The sequence below is a fragment of the Silurus aristotelis genome, assembly GCF_946808225.1.
Source record: "Silurus aristotelis genome assembly, chromosome: 22".
Lineage (NCBI taxonomy): Eukaryota > Metazoa > Chordata > Actinopteri > Siluriformes > Siluridae > Silurus > Silurus aristotelis.
Window position 1 is genome coordinate 6,320,257 of NC_139595.1, and position 23,672 is coordinate 6,343,928.

General features: G+C 37.6%; 1 protein-coding gene and 1 long non-coding RNA gene across 2 annotated transcripts in view; both read left to right on the forward strand.

Annotated features, from left to right (window-relative positions):
• LOC310717166 (CUGBP Elav-like family member 5) overlaps nucleotides 1-23,672 on the forward strand; it is a 213,348-nt gene that overhangs the window by 114,172 nt on the left and 75,504 nt on the right. The gene's annotated exons all lie outside the window — the stretch shown is intronic.
• On the forward strand, nucleotides 6,593-11,381 carry LOC310717203. Its single transcript, XR_014530761.1, has 3 exons — nucleotides 6,593-6,815; nucleotides 7,722-9,217; nucleotides 9,257-11,381. It is a non-coding gene; the product is annotated as an uncharacterized lncRNA (long non-coding RNA).

Genomic DNA, 23,672 nt, shown 5'->3' on the forward strand with positions numbered 1-23,672 from the left:
GACCAGATGAATAGCATCAATCAATTCACAATGAGGAAGACAATTAAAGTCTGATCACTCTCTCTTAAAAAATACTCTCAGATCTGCCAGCTTTGTCCAACTATTCTCTTTGATCCTCTTTTTCAAATGAGGGATAGAGAAAGCGACCAAGACAAAGAAGAGGGGGATGCGAAATAACTAAACAGTGAGCCAGAAAGACAACGTAATGAAGAAAGGGAAAGAAATGATGAGGGCAGGGGCTGTTGAGTCTATGGTGGTTTGGGTGCGTGCGTTTTCAAACACCATCTACATCAAAGAACTATTTTGTTTTGCCGCCTTTCTCGCTCTTCTGCTAGCTGGTCTGGGTCCAAATCGTTTGAAATTCTGCCCCAGTTTTTCCTCACTCGAAGTCTTCTCTCCTGTGTCCTGTTCACACTTTGCTTGGTAAACAAAACAACAATAAAAACAGAGCCATTGACGTTCACGCAACAATTTCTTTGTGTCAAGCAATCGAATAACCGACCTACCTACTATGAAGACTGTAACGCAGTGTTGTTAGCTATAACAAATTTATAACAGGTTATTATTTTTGTTTGTACCCTTCTATCAAATTTGACCTTTTCCAGCATGGCAATGCCCCTGTGCAAGTTCAGACATTTCTTGTTTCTAAGATCTATTCAGACTGATAATTTGCTTTCCGGATCTATACTCATTCTACAAGTACACTGGTTGGAAATCAAGTTTACTGATGCTAATGCTGATTTCGCATTAGGCTTAGCCCTATTGATTTCACTGTGTTGAAGGGTTAGAGTAGTAGAAACCATTCATACATGATTTTGGTGTAACAGTTATGGTCACCTTCGAGTTTTGGCTCCTCGATTACTGAATGGCCGTGTGCCCAAGCTGGATGGCAGAACTCTGGAAAAATGCTGGCTTACTTGCTTTGTGATGAACGACTAACTGCAGTGGTACGAGCAAAAAAAAAAAGAAAAGAAAAGTCAGGCTCCAGGTCATTAGCGGTGTCTCCATACTGATTACCTGACACTTTATTGCTATAATAAAACAAACCTTTATTCTCTTCGCTATTGATCTACAAACCGAGTAAATGGGCCGCCCGCGCCATAAGTCGTACCGCCACCGTGAGCGTTCAGGGCCAGCATGAATGGCTCTCTGTCCCATCTTGGTCTAACGCAGGCTTGGGGGAAAAAAAAAAAAACGCTCCTATCACCGCACTGCTAATGTTCTTGGGAATGAAGGGTAAAGGCTTCAGAGAGGTTTTTACAGTGCATTTGGGAGCCATTTCGTACTCCTCTTCTGGAGCTGTGTCTGTCTCATACAGATTGGCTATGAATGCCAAGAAGGCAGCCTGAGCTCGCTGCCTCCGCTCACCTTTTTTATTTATTTTTTTATTCTTTTTTTCTTTTACTCGGCTCCTCTGTAATTCATATTTCAGAGGAGGCTAAAGGCTTTGTTGGATTTTCTTTGACTGAAATGAGCTGAGAGATAGCAGAAAAATCATCCAGGATGACTCAGACTGGTGCCTTCATTTGCTCGATCGAAGAGACACATGGGTTTTTTTTTCCCCACCTAAACGGGTGGACATTTACAACATCTGTGAAAGCAGACACTTGTTTTGCATGCAATATGAAAGCCGTTCTGGTTCTGCTTAAAGGTTGATAATGACAAAAGTTTAATATCACACAGTGTAAACATATCCTTTATGTTTGGACATTGCTTTGTTAAGAACAGCCTGTTCAAAGCACTATGCTATTACGCTTGGATGGATTATAAATAAATAATTCTCTCTATAGGCTATATTTTTTATATTTTCTCTCTTAATTGACAATTTTTAATACTAATTTCACACTAATTGAATTGGCTTTAAGATTTCCTTCAAAATTTGGATTTAAATGATATAAAAATGTTTCATAGAGCATCTCTTACTAGGGCTTGGCTGAAGGCTAGGCTGAAGAAGCATCGTGTTTGTAATTTGTAATTACAAAACTTTATAGTAAAATGACTATAAGATTCGTATGTGCTTTGTTAAAATTTCCCATTCTATTCCCATTTTATTCCATTTTTTCTGTTATAATAACCTCCAGTCTTCTGGGAAGATGTTCCACTAGATTTTGCAGTGTGGCATTTAGCCACTAGGGTGTTAGTAAAGGTAGATCCTGATGTAAGTGTGGTGAGGAGACCTGGGGTCCAGTCAGTGTTTCCAATTCATCCCAAAGGTGCTTAACAGAGTTGAGGTCAGTGGATATAGTATAGTTAATTCTATATAGTATAGAAACTCTACCTTTTGCACAATAACAATAATCACATTTTCATCCTTTACATGAAATCAATAATAATAATAATATACAAGATGCAGCGAGGTGAGAAGGGCTGGGGTGCAGTCAATGTTCTAGTTCATCCCAAAGGTGTTTTACGTAGGGTTAAGGCCAAAGCTTTATAGCAGGCCAATCAAGATCTTACTTATATACCATGTGCACTCATGTCATGCTGGAACAGGTTTGGGTCTCCTAGTTCAAGTGAACAGAAAATTCAATTCTACTGCATCCAGTGACATCTTTCACAATTGAGTTTTCATACAAATGGAAATGTGAGAAAGCCCTTTTTCCAGCAAGTGTGAATAAGAGTGGCAGTGCACACCAGTCCCGATCTCAGCTGTTATTTTTGGGGAGGTTACTTTCTCCACCGCATGCTATCTGCATTATTTATCTCCTGCAAAATCCGTATTTCATTTCTGACACCGTGCTGGCTTCGGTGCGAGCAAACACGGCCTGGAACAGCGCTGACATTTCGTTGCTTATGTTTGGAAGACGAAATGACAGAGCCAGCCATGTGTAACGTAGCACCCAGGTGCCAATCTTGTCTACTCACTGCTGGTGATCACATACTGTATAGCTGTATGCTTTTTAAATGCACAAAATGCAAGAACCCTTAGAGTAGGATCGAAAAAAAGAATACAATAATCAAAATGATCTCATGATCTAATATTTAATAGAGACTGTGCTGGATCAAGTGCTATTTCAGAAGCTGGTAAATAATGATGTGATTAAATGAAACAAGATTTGCAGTCTTTAACAGGATCATTATAATTAATATGATGAATTCTGCAATCAACTAGCATTATCACAGATTGCTATTAAATGTTACTTGGCATCTTTTTCAAATGTCATTTTGTTACTTATTTTGCTTGTTTTTATTTTTAAATTGTCTGCTTCTTTTTTCTTTAATACTTTCGTCCACACTTTTCTATTCCAGAATGTATTTTTTATTCATTATGGCTCACAAGCACAAATTATATCGCAGCCATGTGCATCACCTAAATGGGTAGCCGAGAAAATTGACTGAAGATGACTCTATAGAAATATATTTTATTACGTGGCAAAATTATAGCTCTGGACTATGGTTCCCACTCGCCACTGCACATTCCCATGGTATGTCACATGATCTCTGCACATCTTCTATCAGTCTTTCCATGGTTGATGGCATTATTCTCAGGTTATAATTTCTTTGCTGCTTAGTTTAAATTTCTTTTTTTAGTACTTTTGGACCACTTTTATAAATATCATCTGTACTTGCATCCGTCTCTGCTTGCATAATGTGGCTTTAGCCTAGAAAAGAAACTTTTACTTGATTTCCAAAATAGAAATCTGTTATGGTCAGTGGTGGACAAAGTACAAGTGTCCTTGAGTTAAAGTAGAGATTCACTGATTAAAATATTACTCGAGGTAAAGTATAAGTGCTCCCTTTAAACTTTCACTTGAGTAAAAGTAAAAAGGTATTTGCCTTCAAATGTACCTAAGTACTAGCACACCAATCTATTCATAGAATGATATCAATGAGTCAAACACTGACTGATATCTTTTAAAATGATCATGAATCCAAAACCTTGAAACTAATCAATTTTCTATAAAACCAAATAAAATGACAGGATTTGGGAGCAGGAAGTTTCAGTTTAAGGTTTATTTGTATTATTACTTTCAAAATGTTTTGCTTGCTCTTGAACTGATGCTGAATTGTATGTTGGAGTAAGTAGATACCACCAATGGCAATCAAATCAAGTTTAAAACAGAGGGTGAGCTGGTACCTGATTGGGGGCTTGCTGCGTGTTTGACCAGTTACATGTTCAAATCCAAAGGCTTGACTAATTTCACAAAATGTAGTTGAGTAAAAAAGTAAGATATTTGACTTTAAAATGTAGTGAAGTTTAAGTAAAAGTCTCCCTATATAGAAAAACTTCATTAAAGTCCAGATACATGAAAAAGCTTATTTGGTTTAACTTAATATGTTACTGTCCACCACTGTTATGGTGGCCTTTTTAGGATAGGTGCAAATCTGTGAAATGGCAACCTTATATGTATACAGTACAGTATACCTGTATATCTTAAGGCTTTATACACCGTCCCGACACTCTTATAAAACCTTTTCTCAGCTCTTAAACACTTTCAATATTCCTAAACCTACGTAATTTCAACAAAAAAAAATTCTATATGGGTACACACCAGTGAAAATCCAACTCGAATGCTGAAGATGATGATGAATTAAGTGTGCAGTACTAATGATGAAGGTGATGATGATGAATGAATGTACTGCATACCCAAGTAAAGCATTACAGCTCTTCTGAAAGCTTAATTTCTTAGGCTAGAAATTGCTTACCGTGAAAAATTCGCAAAACAAAATTAGATATGTTCCATGTAAAAACCTGCGTTACAGTAACACCGTGAAAGCTGAACCGCGATGTGGCGAAGGATTACTGTATTAGTAGTACATGTAACACCACAGTATATATACAATAATGTTAGATTATTTTTCCTATTTTCTACAATCCATATAAATATAGTGCTTCTTAGTTTTATAACTGGTGTAACAGAAACAGGAGGTCCATATGGTGGAGTTATACATCATTTTAATAAGTGTTGAGTTGATCTTCTTGTTCTCTGGGTTTGACTGGCACAACACAGATCCTTCTGTTACTGGGAGGACTTCATTTTTAACAATAGACTTAGTCACAGACATGCTTTACACAAAAAGTGTGTGCTTCTAGGCAAAAAAAAAAAGACAAGCTTGTAATAGTCTTAAGAACACATTTTTGGTAAGCAAATGAGCAAGAATGAAACAAGAAGTCATTGTTGTTCCATTCGATGTTGACAGCTCCAAACAGTTGATGAGATGTTGAAACCTTTTGTGGACCCATTTATGTGTTACATTATACAGCAGACATTTTAATTATGATCACGAGTTCATCTTTGCATACAAGAAGCAAAAATTTATTTCTGTAAAAGTAAATTTCCTTGTTTTCAACAGTATTTTGTTTAATTCTTGCTTATTTTCTGACCAATGAGTAGTTGTTAAGATCATTAACAACTAGATAGATAGATAGATAGATAGATAGATAGATAGATAGATAGATAGATAGATAGATAGATAGATAGATAGATAGATAGATAGATAGATAGATAGATAGATAGATAGATAGATTAGTGTGCTGATGATAGACGGACGGACGGACGGACGGAGAGACAGATAGATAGATAGATAGATAGATAGATAGATAGATAGATAGATAGATAGATAGATAGATAGATAGATAGATAGATAGATAGATAGATAGATAGATAGATAGATAGATAGATAGATAGATAGATGACTGCACAGGACAGTCTTCATTATCATCAAACCCACAGTTTCTCCCTAAAATAACCCACCAAAGCATGTGTGAGACTTTGACTTTGATATGTGTATTGTGTATAATAATGGAAAGGGATTTGCGTCTTTCTAATCGAAGTCAATTTCGAATTTTTTCAACTGAAACGACCTCAAACACCCACAGAAGTCCTGCTTTATGGTTGTGTGAATAGATTAGATAAACTTACAGCTTGGAAGGTTCAGTCAGAGCTGTAGGGAGCGAATGCCCTTTAGGGGTCCACTGTAAAGTGTGAAAGGCTTTGGGGGGGCAATGCAGGAGCTATGGTGTTGAAGTGCAGACAGAGAGAGAGGTTAACAAAACTCACCGACTCGGTGTTCCACCTCACTAACCACTACTTTATAGCAAAATACCGCTTGCTGGAGATGGAGTGGCAGAAAGTAAATGGAACGTGTAAAGTCTAGATGCTTTACCACCACGAAGGTCAAGGTATAAATGTGAGGCTGTACATAAACTAAATCGTGCACAACCCATGGAGAGGGGAAGTGTGCGTTATGAGTATTATGAGTGTTACCTCGCCAGAATGAACGCTTCACGTCACATCATTCCGTCGTTGATTATCTTAGACAATAGGCACGTTGTGGTGCGGTTTGTAATTTATTTCGATTTTGATGGTTCCCAGGTGTATGTTTAATCATTTTAGAATTTGCATAATTTTTTGTGGCTAGAATTTTTTTTTTAATACATTAAAATAAATGAATAAATAAATAAATCATACAATATAGTCAATAAATACTAAAAACTACTATAACTACTACTACTACTATTTAAAATATTTTTTTAAATTAAAATGGCCTTTTTGCATCTATCTGTCTGTCTGTCTGTCTGTCTGTCTGTCTGTCTGTCTGTCTGTCTGTCTGTCTGTCCATATATATATATATATATTTATATATATAAAAATCATCAGCACACTAAGCAAAAACCTGTATAATCCTCATCATGTGAAAATGGTACAGTTTAATGAAGTGCTATTGTGTAAACTGTTTGTAACTTCGGGACAGTCGCACTGGATCTGTTCTGTCATCGTTCGTGAGCATCGGGTTGCGCAATCAGCTCGCTCACGACATAGTGACAGATTCAGTTAAAACGGTAGTAGTAAACGATCACATTTTTAATCACTGTTGTGGTTTTCAGTGAATATTTATGCATTTGTACACCAATGCATATTAATGTATTATTTTTTAAAAAGCCTGTTAGCTTGCTGCGTTTCTCTGTTTCATACTCTTTTTATAGCATTTGTCTACAACAACAGTAAACTTATGTTTTTTAAACGTGATTTACTGCGACTTTACTACATTCAAATGCTTGTTTTCAATGTTTGTATATTTAATGTATACATATATCATTTCATTATTATACAAAATTAAATGAATTGATATTTATTATAATGAATAATTATCAATTGTAGATGCTTATTTCTTTACAACTTAACAAAATGTTTGTATTTTCAGCATGAGTGAATTTGTAGGAGAAACTCCTCAACAAGCAGCCACTATGAACCTTATTAATGTCTAAATTAAGATTAAACTCAATGATAAAGTACACTTTTATACACAAATACCTTGAATTAGAGTTTTAAATAGTTATATTAAGCAAAACATTTAATAGAAAAAAAGAACCGATTAATCTTATAACTAATTCTTCATTAATTTATTCATTTTCTCCCGCTTATCCGTAATTCGGGTTGCGGGGGCAGCAGTCTAAGCAGGCCCCCGCCTTCGACTGCTGCCCAATCCTCACAGCACCGTCCCTTACGGTCCCTCCTGCAGGTGGCGAGCCCACGGGAAGGCGGCCCCACGTCACGGACCTTGATATTTCCCTCGTAAGGGACCCCCGGAGCATAGAGGATTAAGGGCCTTGCTCAAGGGCCCAAGAGTGGCAGCTTGGCGATACCGGGGCTTGAACCCCAGACCTTCCGATCGGCAACCCAGCGCCTTAACCGCTGGAGCCACCACTCCCCCTTCATCATCATCATCATCATCATCATCATCATCAGACTAATTGATAAGCAAAAAATTAGCTTTAGTTGTTTGTTTGATAATTTGCTTTTAAGTGCTAAATAGCTCTCCAACAATTTCCGACATTCGACAGTGTCAGCGAGAAACCCTGAAGTCTTTAAACTGAAATACATGCAACGACACCGTGTTCTTTCTTTCTTTTTGTGTTTTTTTTTTTTTTAGCATGTTGCGGGTGTGTTTTATTTTTGGAAAATGTATTGATTCATTAATTATAATGTATACAATTATATGATGCAGCCTGAATACAGCTTCGCATTAGGACTATGTTGTGCTATTTGATGTTACGTTATATCATGGTATACTTTGGTAATATAATTTCCTCATATAACCCCCTAGTTTTATTTAGTTATTCATTTTCTAGCATACCATACAGAAATTTGCATTAATTATTCACTAGCTACTGTGAAACAGGAAGAGGCTCTGTATGTGGTTCCGAGTGTGAGGATACAGATCCTGGATTATAGCAAGTTAAAGGCTGACAATAGTTTTGTTTGGCTCAAAATGCCCAAAAAGTAAGTTAAAAATCTGTAAGCAACAAAAGATATTATCTCAACATGTCAGTCATGATGTATTGTCCGGAGTAGTCACGGGTGTTGGTAATGTCGACCTCACCATGCTATTATATGCACTCGATTCTCCTGCTGTTATATGGAGTAAAGCTGATGTAATGTAAGTACATCACATGAAACCCTACTTGATAGAACTCGTTGTTTGTTGTACTTCCCATAAGCCTGGTGAGCAATGCTTGTGGATATGAAAGTGTTTAGTGTATACAGTTCGCCTATATACACACATACACAAGCACAGAGAGACATGTGATTCCGATCGTGTCGAATAAAACACACCGTCAACACCATGCTAAAATAAACACACACAAAAAAAAAGAGCACGATGTAGTTGTGCGTATTCCCAGCCCTCGAGTCCTTGTGTTTGATGAAGGTGCAAACCTGAAAAACTCCAGGGTTCTTCGCTGACACTCTCGCATGCCGGAGTTTGTAGGACAGCTATTTAGCACTATTCCCTGAAGAAAGCCGGATCTTCAGAGTGTTGAGTCAGGGAGGAATATAAAAGGTGGAAAAAATACAAAACAACAACAGTGAAGTTCTGAAATATGAGCCTGACACTAAAGAAGATGGAATATGTTTGTTTAGGCTGTCAGCTGTGTAAATTGTTTAAACCTATTCATAAGCTTTCATCTGTTTGGAGCTGTTTTTCCATTTCCAGTTTTCTTGCACACACTCTATACGCGCTATAAACTGGCATCTTAATGGTTGTGTATGATATTTTTCCTTAAGAAATTCCTTTAATGAAATACCAACAACATACAGTATCACAAATTTCATGATAAATTACATCCATAATATTGCTGATTAGAGATTCTGCTCATTTGTTTTTGCTCAGTTTGTCTTTCCTCAATGAATAATTCAAGTCATATAAGCCATTATATGGACAAAACTATAGAGAAACTGGATTTTTCCAGCCATATTTCCTACTTTCTGTTACTGTTACCCCAAAATTGAAGGCACACAATTGCAGTAGCAAGCCGTCAGAGCCAGCGAAATCAGAATCACTATGTTTTAATATATTTTAGTGCATATAGATGTATTCTTATTATTCACAAATGTCTATTCGCTTCATTTCATAGCGTTTCTCTCAAATGTGCTGCGTCTTGGAAAAGCGTACGTTTAAGTTTGAGTTTCCATTCTATCAGATTTCAGTCGTCACGTGCTGCCGGGGTGAAAAGGAATTGTAGCATCAAATCTATGTAGCTTGAAGCGGGTTGCTTTAACCTATCAGATTGCGACTTGCTTATTCCGAGGCTAGAAGGCATCTAAACACGTCTGCAATATCACGTCATTTGATCGGATGGTTAGAGAGCGATCTAGTCAGAGCTCTCAACCTGCATCTGCTGTAACCTGCACGAGCTTAAACATATTTATCTGGATCTAATAGCTGTTTTTTTTTTATTCCACAATGACTGACAGAGGAGAAGAAATTGATTTGGTCACAAGGACATTTATAAGAGGGACTTTTCAGGAGAAGCTTTTTCGTGAACCAATTATACTTTTGCGTTTTCTTTCCTGTAGAATTTGCAAATAAATCAACCTTAGTTTCATACCCCCCAGAAAAACTGTAATGCATTTTAAAAAAACACACAAAATGCACAGAAAAGCTGGGGACATTTTAGGAGGTTAATATTGATGCTTCTGCTAGAAGTGATGTATGCAGGAGGTGCAGTTGTGGCTACAGTGAAAGGAGACTTGTTAAAATGTGTTCATTGGTTTCTTGCTTTAGTAATGACTCTCACTGTATGAGATTCCTGTCTGTGATGCAGCACTATGTCTTACTGAGGCCCGACACTGCACGATTGTATACGATGTTTGTGGATGCGTTAGTAAATTGCAAAAATATTAGAACAATAAATGCTCTAGATCTAAACATGATTTAGTTCACTGTTTAGAGGACCATTTAGTTAGCCCTCATGATCAGACCTTCAAAAGAGACCACTCTTATCAGGATTGCGTTGTCTTATCATGGGGTGATGGCGATCAATCAAAGGAACCTTGTATTGATTAGCAGGGACTGTTCCTTTGAGGGGTTAAATCTGGGATTCTGTGGCTGAGATTTGGATTTCCCTATCAAAAGGAGCCTCTTTATAACCCTGAACTGTATGAATAAACTTTTCAAGCACAGATCGTTCAGTTCTTATATTCGTAAAGAAGTTTCACAATAACCTCACTGTATTTCTGATTCATCATTATGTATTCATCGATTCTAGTCGTTTCTGCGTCACAGCTAAATGTAGCTCAGTACGTCTTGCTAATTATATCTGAGCAGGGAAACTTTTTTCTTATTATAAAGAGAACTCTTTCAGGCATTAAAGAAGCATGGGATGTATTTCCAGCTGAGGGAGAGCACATGTTCTGTTTTTCTTTTTTTCCTTTCTTTTTTTTCTGAAGGAAGACCTTGTTTAAACCCGATCAGAAGCTGTTCAGGGTGCAGTGAACCATAGAACCCACTCATGCGACTGTGTTACACTTCAGGACCCCAGATAGCTTCGACTTCTGATCAGGCAGAAGGTCGGCTCAGACAATAATAACACACAAATTTGGCATAATATTTGGTGAATTGGTCAATACCGGGGGACGAGTGCAAAGAAAGATTGCGTGCAATGTGTATGTTTGAATCGTTTTCTGTGGTTAGCTTAGTCATGTCCAGTAAGGGATTGGATTTGGGACAGGAAGCTGAACTTTAATTAGACTTCATAGTGAAATGCACAATATTGTACTTGGTATAATGCATTAGGCACTGTGGAGTAGCTGCATAAACAGTGATATATTGCACATGAATAGGCTAAAATCGCACAAGTGTGTAGAGTGTTCTGCTGAATGGAAAGTGTTTTATAGTGTACAATAGGAAACTCACCACAGAACACAAATAAAACACATACACAGCAAATCACAGTAGTCCAGACATGCATGCTGTCCTAGATCTGAGTCACACACATATACACACAGACACACACAAACACCCCCCCCCCACACACACACACACACACAAAATATATCTTCCACCTTTCTGCATTATCATCACTGTTTTTTTTTTCTCTTTTTGATTGAAAATTTACTTTAATGTAGCTACTGCATAATTTATAACAAAAAAAAATATATTTAATATGTTGTAGGTTTTCACCAAAATACAAAGATTATTTTTTGTGCATTTTAATAAAAGAAAATTTTCTTTTTATTTTGTTTAATGTTGTCTTAAACTGTTTGTAATTTAAAGATGTAGAATATTCGCTAGAAATATTAATATAAATGTAAGGCAAAGGTATGAAAAAAGCATGAAAGACAAGAAAGCAAAGAGCGGTCATGGGCGGAACATCACAGCCACACCATCCAATCATGTGCATCTATAATCTTATGTATTTGGAAGAGGGTAAAAAAAAAAAAAAATATATATATATATATATATATATATATATATATATATATATATATATATATATATATATATATATATATATATATATATATATACAGTGGAACCTCGGAGCTCGCGAGGGTTAGGGACCAAGACTGGTCGCGAGTTCCGAATTTTCGCGACCTTTTGATATGCCCCTTCCAACCCAGTAAAAACCCAAAGAACACTATACGAAATCGATTTAAATGAGTAAATAACACTATTTCACTCCATAACACTTAATTATTAGACAATTTTAATGAGATAAACCTTGATTAGAAATGTTAAAACTAGCGTTTTGAGCAGCTCGCGGTTATATATATACAGTATATATATTTACTAATATTATTAATATTACTAACTTTTTTTTTTTTTGTAGTGTGCTGCCCTGTGATGCAGTTAAAAAAGATGTGGATGGTTAGTTATGTGTCTCCATAGGATCATGTGGTAGACTTCACCTTCTCTGGGTGGGAGCTGTGGATGAGAATTGGTGAATAAATAAATTAGGGAGAAAATGGGTAAAAGAAAGAAATGGATGTGCCTCAAGGGTTCTTTGGAATTTTAAAGGGTTTTGTTTGTACTGTCTTTAATATAAAGAAAAAAACCTACTGCAGAGCACCCCAGAGAAACAAAAAAAGAAGCCTTTTTTGGGACAGGCACTGCTAAAAGCATCCTTGACAAAGAAAAAATATATTTTTCCGGCCAACTCAGATGTGAAATATACTATAAAAACGGATTAGAATTTCCAGCACAGAACAAATAAAACCTAAAAGGACTCTAGCTTGATCATAATCGAATGATTCGCAGATACAAACATGATTGGCAAACAGACAGTCTGTACAAACGGATGTGAGCAGTGAAGTCATTGAATCCTGAACGAAATTATTTACTTTACGTTTCAAGCTGTTTGTATTATTAGATGAAGGATATTTAGTAGAAATATTAATATAAAAGTAAAGCAAAAGTATGAAAATGGAGAGATCCTGGGTGATTTACCATCCAATCATGGGTATCTATAAGGTTATGTATGTGGAAGAGGATGGATAGCACTTTTTTCTTTCTTAATTATTACAGATAAGTACAGATTTTATGCAGATTTCATCATATTTTTAATCCGTCTTTTTTAACATTCACGAATATACATATACATATATAGTGCTATATGGACAAAAGTAGTGTGACACCTGACTTTTCCAACCTTGTGTGGTTCTTCCACAAACTTGGAGGCACACAATTGTAGCATGTCTTTGGATGCACTAGGATTCAATTTTCCCTTTGCTTAAACTCCCAAACCTGTTCTAGTATGGAAATTCCTCTGAAAATACCCTCCATGAAGATATGGTTTACATGGGATGGAGTGGAAGATCTTGAGTGGTCTGCTACAGAGTTCACCTCAACCCTGTTGGACAATTTTGGGATGAATTGGAACACTGACTGCACCCCAGGCCTCCTCACCCTACATCAGTACCTGTCTTTACTAGTATAGGAGCTGTAGGAGCACACATCTCAACAAGTACACTCTAAAATCTAGTGGAACATCTTCCCTGAAAATTTTATTATAACAATATTGGGAACTATGGAATGGGAAGTATGGAATGGGATGTTCAAAAAGTACATACACTTCATACGGTCAGGTGTCCAAAAGGTTATGTCCATATAGAGTATATAATGTAGTTATACATTTATTGAGTCATTAAAAATTAATTTAACCTCAACCTTTTATTCTTTCACACATATTGATCTGTGTATTCTTAGTATCCTTTTCTCCATACTTTCTTTGGATATAACTTTCTTTCGGCTTCTCCCATTAGGGGTCGCCACAGCGGATCATCCGCATGTTTGATTTGGCACATGTTTTTTTGCTGGATGCCCCTACTAACAAAACCCTCACCATTTATCCGGCACTGAGAGTGCAACCCTAATGGCTGGGGTTGGTTCCCTGACCGGGGATCGAACCCGGGCTGCAGCGGTGAGAGCGCCGCATCCTAACCACTAGACTACCAGGGAACCTATACTTTGTTTGGATATACAGTTGGTAAACTCTATATGTTACTATCGCACATAAATCTGCGACGATGAGAATAGCACAGTTGAAGTTGGTCCATGCTGATCGAGGTGTGTTTATAGCATACAGTAAATGGCAGCAAGAAACTCTTAGCGCAAAGGAAACCTAAAGTCGGGCGCTAATGAAGCCAAACTCGGAACCTGCGATGCGAAACGAGATGAAAGAGAGGGATAGATTCACTAAGTACACCAGAACGACTCCTGGGCTAATTAACTTTTCCCGGAATGAATCCTTTGAACTGTCGTTGAAGTCTAGACACTTATGTAACCTATACGCTCTTCTTCGCTTGGCTTTCCAAATCCGGCATGACCATGCCATTTCTGCTCGATGTAAAACAACACATGCACACAGCACACAAAGGAACAGGCTTCAAAGCTAGCCAGGCGAGTGGGCTGTGCTAGATTTGAGGATGTGTCCTTCTTTTACATGTACACAAACACATACACCATGTGCAGATTTGCATGCTGGGTGATCACTTTGTGACTCCCCCTCTGAGAGCGGATGTAGTGAGCCAAATGTAATCTGACTTTATTAAACAATTCAGCCTTGAACTAAACCATCTCTTGGAAATTCTCTCTCTCTTTCTCTCTCTCTCTCTCTCTCTCTCTCTCTCTCTCTCTCTCTCTCTTTCTTTCTATCTCTGTCGCTTTCTCTATGTATACGTTTCTAAATGTTAAATGTTTTGTATTGGATTAAACATTAGAATTACATGTTTTGATGTTAGAATTATATTTCAGTGTTTTTAAAGCATTAATTGTTTGTGTGTGTGTGTGTGTGTGTGTGTGTGTGTGTGTGTGTGTGTGTGTGTGTGTGTGTGTGTGTGTGTGTGTGTGTGTGTGTGCGTATATGTGCGAATATGTTTATTACAATTTAGTAGGGATCTACCTGGACATAATCTATCTATCTATCTATCTATCTATCTATCTATCTATCTATCTATCTATCTGTCTGTCTGTCTGTCTGTCTGTCTGTCTGTCTGTCTGTCTGTCTGTCTGTCTGTCTGTCTGTCTGTCTGTCTGTCTATCTATCTATCTATCTATCTATCTATCTATCTATCTATCTATCTATCTAGGTATTAATGATCTATCTACATCCATCCATATAGAGTTAGATGTCAGTGCATTAACAACTACATGTGTTTATCTATGTCCCCTTCCATTCCTCTTGTAATCCTCTCCCTGTTTTTCCATAATCTCATCTCAAACGGAAACATTTGTCTTTCATCAACCAGCGACACCCATAATATGTGCTCTATATTTGTTTTATTTTATTTATTTTTTCCAACATGCAAAAAGCGTTCTCAGTCTTCGTCCATATTAAGTAATTTTTGTTGACATCTTTGATCAATCCGCGGCTCGCCACGGGAGGCTAAAGCTCTCATTGGAACGAGGCCTGAAGCATGACTGAAATATCCCGCATTCATCCATGCTGTATTTGGCATCTGTGAAACGTTCTCGGAATTATTCACTCCGATTACGCCTCGCGGCTCATTGTAAATATAGGTCACTGCTCTGAAACTGTACGCATCCATGTGGGATTACTCATACCTGAACCTGAAAAAAACTGCACATACACACAAACACACACAAACACACACAAACACACACAAACACACACACACAGACACAGACACACACACACACACACACACACACACAGACACAGACACTATGGTGTGGGTTTGGAAAATACTGACTCTTGAATAAAATAACAGTAGAATGGCTTGAATAAATCATGAAAAGTTTCTACATGATTTCTATATGCTTTGATGTAAAAACCTTTTAGAAACTGAAACAGTCACGCAGTGAGTCACGGCCGTGTGAAAAACGGACACCACTGTTCAATTTACACATTCTACGTGCGGCTCAAAGGTTTTTCATGAGGAATATTGCGAATCTAAGATTAGACGTGTGCATTAAACACGGCGTTCACTGGTCCCCGATGGGGCGAGCTGCTTAAATAAAGGAGAGACGAGATTTTTTTTTTTTTTTTATCAATATCCTTTTTTTACCGGTACATGGATGCAATGGATAAAATGAATCAATTACTTCACTCAGTACTCAAACCAGATAGTATTTTTGTCATAGTATTGGATGATAAAGCGACTTTTACGCAAAAAATCTTTTTATATTACATTTATACTCACGTTTGAATCGTCGGAGTGCCAATAATTCTGCCTTCAAATTTTGAGAACGCTGAATTTCCTTCTCAGTCACTGTAAAAACCAGAACATAATAAATATTTAAGATTTATAAGTTATATTGTATCAATTAGCTTTATCACGTGTTTCCTCTCTGGAACGTATTAAGTGACGGACTGCAAGTTTGTTTAGTCTCCGCCTCATACTATGAACGCATTTTTTAATTATTATTAAACTTGAAAACATGCACAACAATGCCAGGGGTATAAAAAAGAAACTAAAGTTAGCGCAGTGACACTTTGGTTACTCAGTCGGTACCGGAAATAGAATTTGTTTTGTGCATGCATGAAAACGCTAAAGAATCCATATCGCTAGCTACCGCTAACCACAAAGTGGCTAGCGGCTAATGCTAGCGCTATGGATTCTTTAGTGTTTTATGTCCAACTTCAAGAATTTTTTTTATTTATTAATTCATTAAAGGTAGAAAATCCTGACAGTTTCACATTTCGAGGGAGTAAATGAAAGGAGTGCATGAATGAAAGGAAGGAATGAAGATGTTTGTTGAAGTATGCTGAAATAAGTAGAACAGTTAAGTAGAACATATCTTTAGAAAAATGTAATATTAAATGTAACACACACACACACACACACACACACACACACACACACACACACACTTACATATTACATATCAGTATTACCTAAACTGGGTCTAACAAATTGAAACTGTTTGATAAAATTTTTTCAGTAATTAAATTTGATTCAATCAATTAAATTTGTGCTAACTTAATCGATTACTTAATTTAATCAATATAATAAAATATTGCATGGATTTTATTTATTCCATTTTATTTTTATAAATAAATGTATTATTTAACCAAGCAGGCGTTTTATTGAAAATAGTTTTAAAAATGAATTTTTTTTTTTAAATGATAACGATCGCAAATGTCAATAAATGAAAAACGACAATTAATTATATATTTTGTATTTCTTCCCCCTAAACTGTGACTAAATTAAACCGAACCGTGACTTAAAAACCGAGCAACGTACCGAACCGTGAATTTTGTATGTAATTTTGTTAACATATGTATATTAACAAATAACAAAAGATTTATTTTTTAAATATGTTTCTTTGAATGAGCTGTTACTATTAAAACTATGTATTGTATGGAGTGTGTTATAAATATGTCATCCAGGTTTAGCTACTGTAAGAGTCATGCTGTTATTTAAAATAAAACCACAGTTATCGATTCAAGAATATTAGAATATTGGAAAATTAGCACCATGGCATAACTATAGTAAGATCATAGGTGGTAGCTAAGCTAAATGGTTAAAACATTGAATTTTGTATCGGAGGGTTCACACACCAGCATCACCAAGTTTCCACTGTCACTGGCACTGGGCCCTTAACCCTCATCTGCTCAGTTGTAAGTGGTCTGCCCTAAATGTAAATGTAATGTAAATGATAGGAAACCAAATACCAAAATTGCGAGTCAAATACAATGAAAGCAATCGTACAGCCGGTAATCCATTTCACGTTCCTTCTTACGCTGCTTTCAGTTTAAGGGGCAGATGGTTCAGTGTCCTTCATTAGTGCTGAAGCATGAAATCAAAAATGTATTTTTGTCACATCGTCAAGTCCTCATAAATACGAAGGCGAAAAAGAGAGAGCGTCGTTGCTTACACGTTTATCGTAGGCGTGTGGAATATATCTTCCGAAGGGCCATCATATAAAGTGTGCACAAGTAATGGCCGAACTGTGCACGCAACTGTTTGGATGTCTATTGTTTCAAAGTCGAGCAGCGAATTGTCTTTTGTCAGTTCAAGCCTACACAAACGGAAACTCAACAACCGCCTGAGAAAGAGCAGTCATCTTTAATTATACATTATTTCTTCACAGTAAACGGTTGGTATAGAAAATAAAAACAAACCTCTTGATTCGTTTTCATTTGAATTACTAGCAACACTTGTCTTTAATGTGACTGGAGACGGATGCTTTTTTATGTGCTGGAGTATTTTGCATCTCTGTGTGTGGTGTTTGTGAGGTTTACTCCAAGTCCAATGAGACCTCTGATTTTCAATTTGCTTCCCATTAGGGATCAAACCCATCAGGCCAGAAAGAGCATTCTGGAAACCCTCATTAGCGCGTGTCTCGCCTTGCGCTTGCTCTCTCTCTCTCTCTCTCTCTCTCTCTCTCTCTCTCTCTCTCTCTCTCTCTCTCTCTCTTTTTTCTCTTATCACTGAAAATTCTTCCTTTTGTTCTTTACCTCTTTCTTTTACAAATTGATGTGGATGAGAGCGGCCGGGGAGGGGAGAAAAAAAATGTTTTGCATCATGGTAACGAGGCGCAAATTAAATATGATAGGGTGATCGAGGGCCTAATGCATTGTTGTCATAGAAACCCTCGGTAAAAGGTTTTGGCGAGCGGCGAAAGCTTCTCCGCCTCCGCCACAGTGCTGCCAATCAAACGTCTGCCTCCTCGAATGCGATTTGCATCGGGTGAATGCAGACTAGCAAGCGGGATATTTATCAAATGTAAATGTCGCTAGTGAATTGATTGGTGCCAGCGTGACTGCTTTGGGGCCTGACAAAGAAATTTACATTGGCTTCACGTTACATACGTTTTGTTCTGATGCTTTTATTGAAGGTGACATGTCAGCGAGGCAGAAAGGAACGGAAGAGACGCGGCGGAAGTACAAAAGTTTGAGTAAGTGCTCAGTGCCACAAACACTACAAATCAGGCAGGCTTTGAAGAAGGCACAGCTCCAGGGTTCCCGGTTCGATCCTGGTCTCGGGATACTGTCTGTGTAGAGATTCCGGATGCCCAGATTTTCTTTCATCCCCAAAATACTTGCTGTCAGATGGATTTGTAACCTGAAATTGCCTCTAGTTGTGAATGAATGTGTATGGTGCCCTGTAATGAGCTTGCTTACGGGGTATATCCTTTTGCTTCAGGCTGTAGCCCAAGATAGACCCCCAGATCCACCTCTTTCTTGACCAAAATAAAATGCTCACTGAAAACAAATAAACCACTGATTATCACAGTCTGATAAACAAGAGCATGATGTTGTAATGTAATCCAGCAGTATTGCTATGTACTTTTTCCATTTTTGTTCAGTTGCTCTATTTGTAATGAGCAGAAACGAAAGTGTGTGCAATGATGTGGATGAAGCTTCATGACAAGCGGTTTGATGTTCACCGTGTCGCACTTGAACCCACTTTGCAAACGTTTATCGGGCGGTATTTAGAGCTGAGTTAAGCACATGTAGTGAGGATTTGCATAATATTGAAATCGTGCACATCATACATAAAATTTCACTTTCAGAATTGTGTATATAGCTGGAGGTGTGTCTCAGCTATGCCTGATTCTGATCTTTGAATCTTTTTTTTTTTTTTTACATTCTGGCCTGAGTGAGTAACGGCATTAAGTCTAGTGCATTGTTTGGGCCATACACTCACTATATGGAAAAAAGTATTGGGACAACTGACTTTTCCAGCAATGTGTGTCCAGCCATCTCCAAACTGCTACTACAAAGTTGGAGACATACAATTGTACAAAATGTCAATGGAAGTAGTATCAATAAATTTTCCCTTTACTTGAAATAGGCAACCCAAACATGTTCCAACATGACAGTGTCCCTAAGCACAAAAAGTGGAGTGGAAGATCTTGAGTGGCCTCCTATAGAGGCATAGACATCCACCCTATTGAACACCTTTGAGATGAATTTGAACACTGACTGCACCCGAGACCTCCTCACCTCACCTATATCATTACTAGACTTTACTAACACCATTTTGTCTGAATTATCACATATATCCAAAAGCACACTCCAAAACCACAGCCCTGACACAATTTGATTCATTCCAGCAATTCAAATAAATGAATTAAACGCTTGTTAAAACAGCCTACATCCCACATGCTCATTACAATTTCATGACCTCGATTTAGTATCATTGTGGTTTCATTAAGGGTCCAAACAACTCTCAGCAAACACAATCTAAAAAAGACAAAACAGAATTTTACGGACTTGAAGTGAAGCTCTAAATGTCAATAGTAATAGGATGGTTTGGACATGTTCAGAGGAGGGACATGGAGTATATCAGTGGGAGAATGCTAAGGATGGAGCCACCAAGAAGGAGGAAAAGAGGAAGGCAAAGGAGGAGGTTTATGGATGTGGCGAGGGAAGACATGAAGGTGGTTGGGGTGAAAGAGGCAAATGTAGAGACAGGGGGGAATGGAGACGGATGATCCGCTGTGGCGACCCCTAATGGGAGAAGCCGAAAGAAGAAAAAGAATAGGAAAATAGTAAATTGGAAATAGTTAATTCCACCCAACTATTAACTTAATACAGCTGACTCAATGATATTTTCTTCATCTACAAATATGAATAAACATATCCCATTTGCTAAATGTGTTGCCATGGAGATGACGAGTTGGCCAACACCTAAACGTTGGAGAAAACTACGTATTGCACATGACATTCAACAGGTCCTTTCCAAAAAATGTCACTCTGGGCTCACTGATGTGCTTTCTGATATGCTTTTCTGCTCAACATGGTTGCTAAGGGTTTTTATTTGAGTTACCAGTGTGTGTGTGTGTGTGTGTGTGTGTGTGTGTGCGTGCGTGTGTGTGTGTGTGTGTGTGTGTGTGTGTGTGTGTGTGGTGTGTGTGTAAAAATTGGAGGACCTCTAAAAAACCGTCAACCATGCCACGGTCAGTCACAGAGATCACAGATTCTGCTTCATTTAAACATGAACTGAATCTCTTGACTTGTATCTGCACGTGTCGATGCCTTGTTCTGCTGATACGTGATTTTCTGACTGGATAAATGCATGAATGAATCAGGCGTTCCTATTAAACTGCTCAGTGAATGTATATAAAAAACAAATGCTACTTCTTGCCAATATCTCATAGCCCATCTATGCCGCTATGAATGTATACCTTGTTTTTGTGTGTTATGATGTCCCACGTTATGCTCGTGAAAATAGGCCATAAACTGGAGCAACAACAACAACACGTCAAGAACAACAATTGAAGAGGAAAGGGGGAAAAAAATAGACATATACATGCGCAGACACCCTTAGGGAGAGCTCTGACAGCGTTTTGGAGCGGAATCACTCGGGTTTCAGGTGCTCGAGTAAATAAAACACACGCTGGTATGGATTTCGTGGCGATTGCATCATCTTGATGCACTAGACAACTATTCATCAGCCGGGCTCTTTATGGAAAGAGGGAGCCCGTTTCAGACGCAGCTATCCGGTTTCGTTTTTAGTCAAGGGATGCGCTCTTAGGGCCGAGACGTAACCGGAGTGCGCTCGGATGCGGACGCGGGTCTCGCACGCCGAGCCTTGCGATGAAAACGGTGATTTGTAAGCGGAGGTTGAGATTGCGTCGTGAACAACAGATGGTCGACGCTGTTAAGCACCGAAATTAACGTGATCAAGCAGATTCACGGTGTAACTACATGCTTCATTCCTCACCCAGAAGTCAGGGCAATAAGCTCCTTTGTGTCTACTTGAATGTGTGTATGTGTATGTACTGCTGTGTGGAGCGAAAGAGGATTTTTCATGGTCACAGCATACATTCGTATTATTTTGGATATAATTAAACAGCATTTGTTCTGCTTTGATGCTTCCGGAGAGCTCAGACCAGAGAATCCATCAAGGGATTGTGCTTGTGTATCTGCAAGCATGCGTGTATGTATGTGTGTGTGTGTGTGTGTGTGTGTAAACAAGGCTGCACACCCATCCATCCCTCAGCTTCATTCGATTCATCAGCGGCAGTCCGAGAGCAGCGTCAGACATCACATCTGTCTGCGCGTCAGTTTTAATAGCCCACAGATGAAATGATATTTGCAGTTTAAAAGAGGCTAACACAGACAGAAGAGAGCCTGTAATTAGAAATAATGATAGACTCGGCTCGTGCCCAGGCTGCCCCTTATGCCTCTAGACTGGAGATACGGGAGGGATGAGAGAAAGAGGTTATAGAAAATTACAGAAAACAGCCACGTAATGAGTTTAATTATTTTTCCATAACAGCCTCTTCTGATTTAAAAACGGCCTTGAATAATGGCCGCCTGAACGCACGCGTTGGTCTACTCCTACTCGCCTAGGTGCCTGGAAGATGTGCCGAGGCTCAGGTGCAGCTTGTGAACGCTGTTTAATTATTAGGTATATTTAACTCTATTTGTTAGACTAAGCAATAATGCGCTAGTTTTCTTTTCATTCTATAGTTGACTTTATGATCAATGTGCCTCTTAGCTTTAAGTTTAAAAAAATGAGTACACAGTCCTTATGCATACTTGTACACTTTGCACACAATAAATAACAGGGTTGAGCACAGAATTAGCATATACAGTACAGTAAATGTGTTTAGCATTAATGCAAATGGCTAAGAACATTCTACTTCGTGTTGGAATGAATAATTCACTTTCAGTCGTTCATTGCCAGTATTTCTTTTGGTGACAGGAGTGCCACAAAAGTAATCCACTTCTCAGAAAATAAAGGAAAACAAGTTAGCAAGCTGCTGGCTAATCAATAGGCCTATTTCCCCCATGTCTACTTATTTGTGTGGGTTTTTTTTTTCACGATTCAGTCTTTTTGTGATATTTTTTAACATGCTTAATTGTTTAATATATATATATATATATATATATATATATATATATATATATATATATATATATATTTTTTTTTTTTTTTTTTTTTACTTTTATTTATTTATTTTTAAGTCATGAAGTCATCTTTTTTTTTTTTATAATTTTTTTTTTTACATATTTTATTAATTAAGTAAGTGATTTTACAACTCAGTTATACAAATGATTCCGTAAAAACAAAAGGATTTATTTAGTTTCCCTTTTTTTGCCATGATTATTTCTTTTTACACGTAAGTTCTTGTTTTTTTATGGATTTATAATTTTTAAAGTGTGATATTTGTAAAAAAATAAATAAATAAATAAATAAATAAATAAATAAATAAATAAAAATCATTTAGACCTAATTTAGAGCCAATTTATTGTTTTTTACTATTTTTTTTTTCTAGACATTATTTTTAGTTATTTAGTTAATTAATATTCAGGGTTTTTTTTAAACATGGGTCTGCCTATTGGCTGTATGATGCCACGTGTTTTTTACAGTCATTTGTGCATGGTGCTTTTGATTGTCACGTGTCACAAACACTCACCTAATCTCTTCATAATAAAGTGAAAAACTTTATATGAAATGGTTTACCATAAGGGCCCCCAATCTCAGTTTGGATATTATTCAGAAGCCTATTTTTCTAGCATATCACATTCTGCATGTTTCTCTCTCACACTTCCCTCTGTGGGCTTATCGCACTTTCTCCAGATATTTTGGGTGAGGTGTGAATTAGTGAGAGAAGAGAGATGCAAAGAGGGTGAGCTGCAACATCAAGCCCACTGCTGTTAAAAAAAAGGCTACTATAAAGAGAGTCGCAACCATTTGTTATGAATCCCCTAAAGAATTCACATGGCATGGTGTATGTGCTGGGACACATGCTGTTCCTGTGTGGTACTATTAGGAAGGGGGGGATTCTCTTGAGGAATGGAACCAGATTAGCTACAACCCCTATAATTCACTGGTGGTAATTGGGATAGGTCAGTGGTTATAGGCTGATGTACATTTACCAAGCATGACTGTTCTCTGGGATGAATAGAGGATTTGGGGCTTCATTGATCCAATCAATGCAGAAGGTGGAACTTCAGGATTTACGGGCGGTTTATGGGGCTTCACGCAAGCTCGGGTAAGGAAAATTGGTGATGCTGTCAAAAG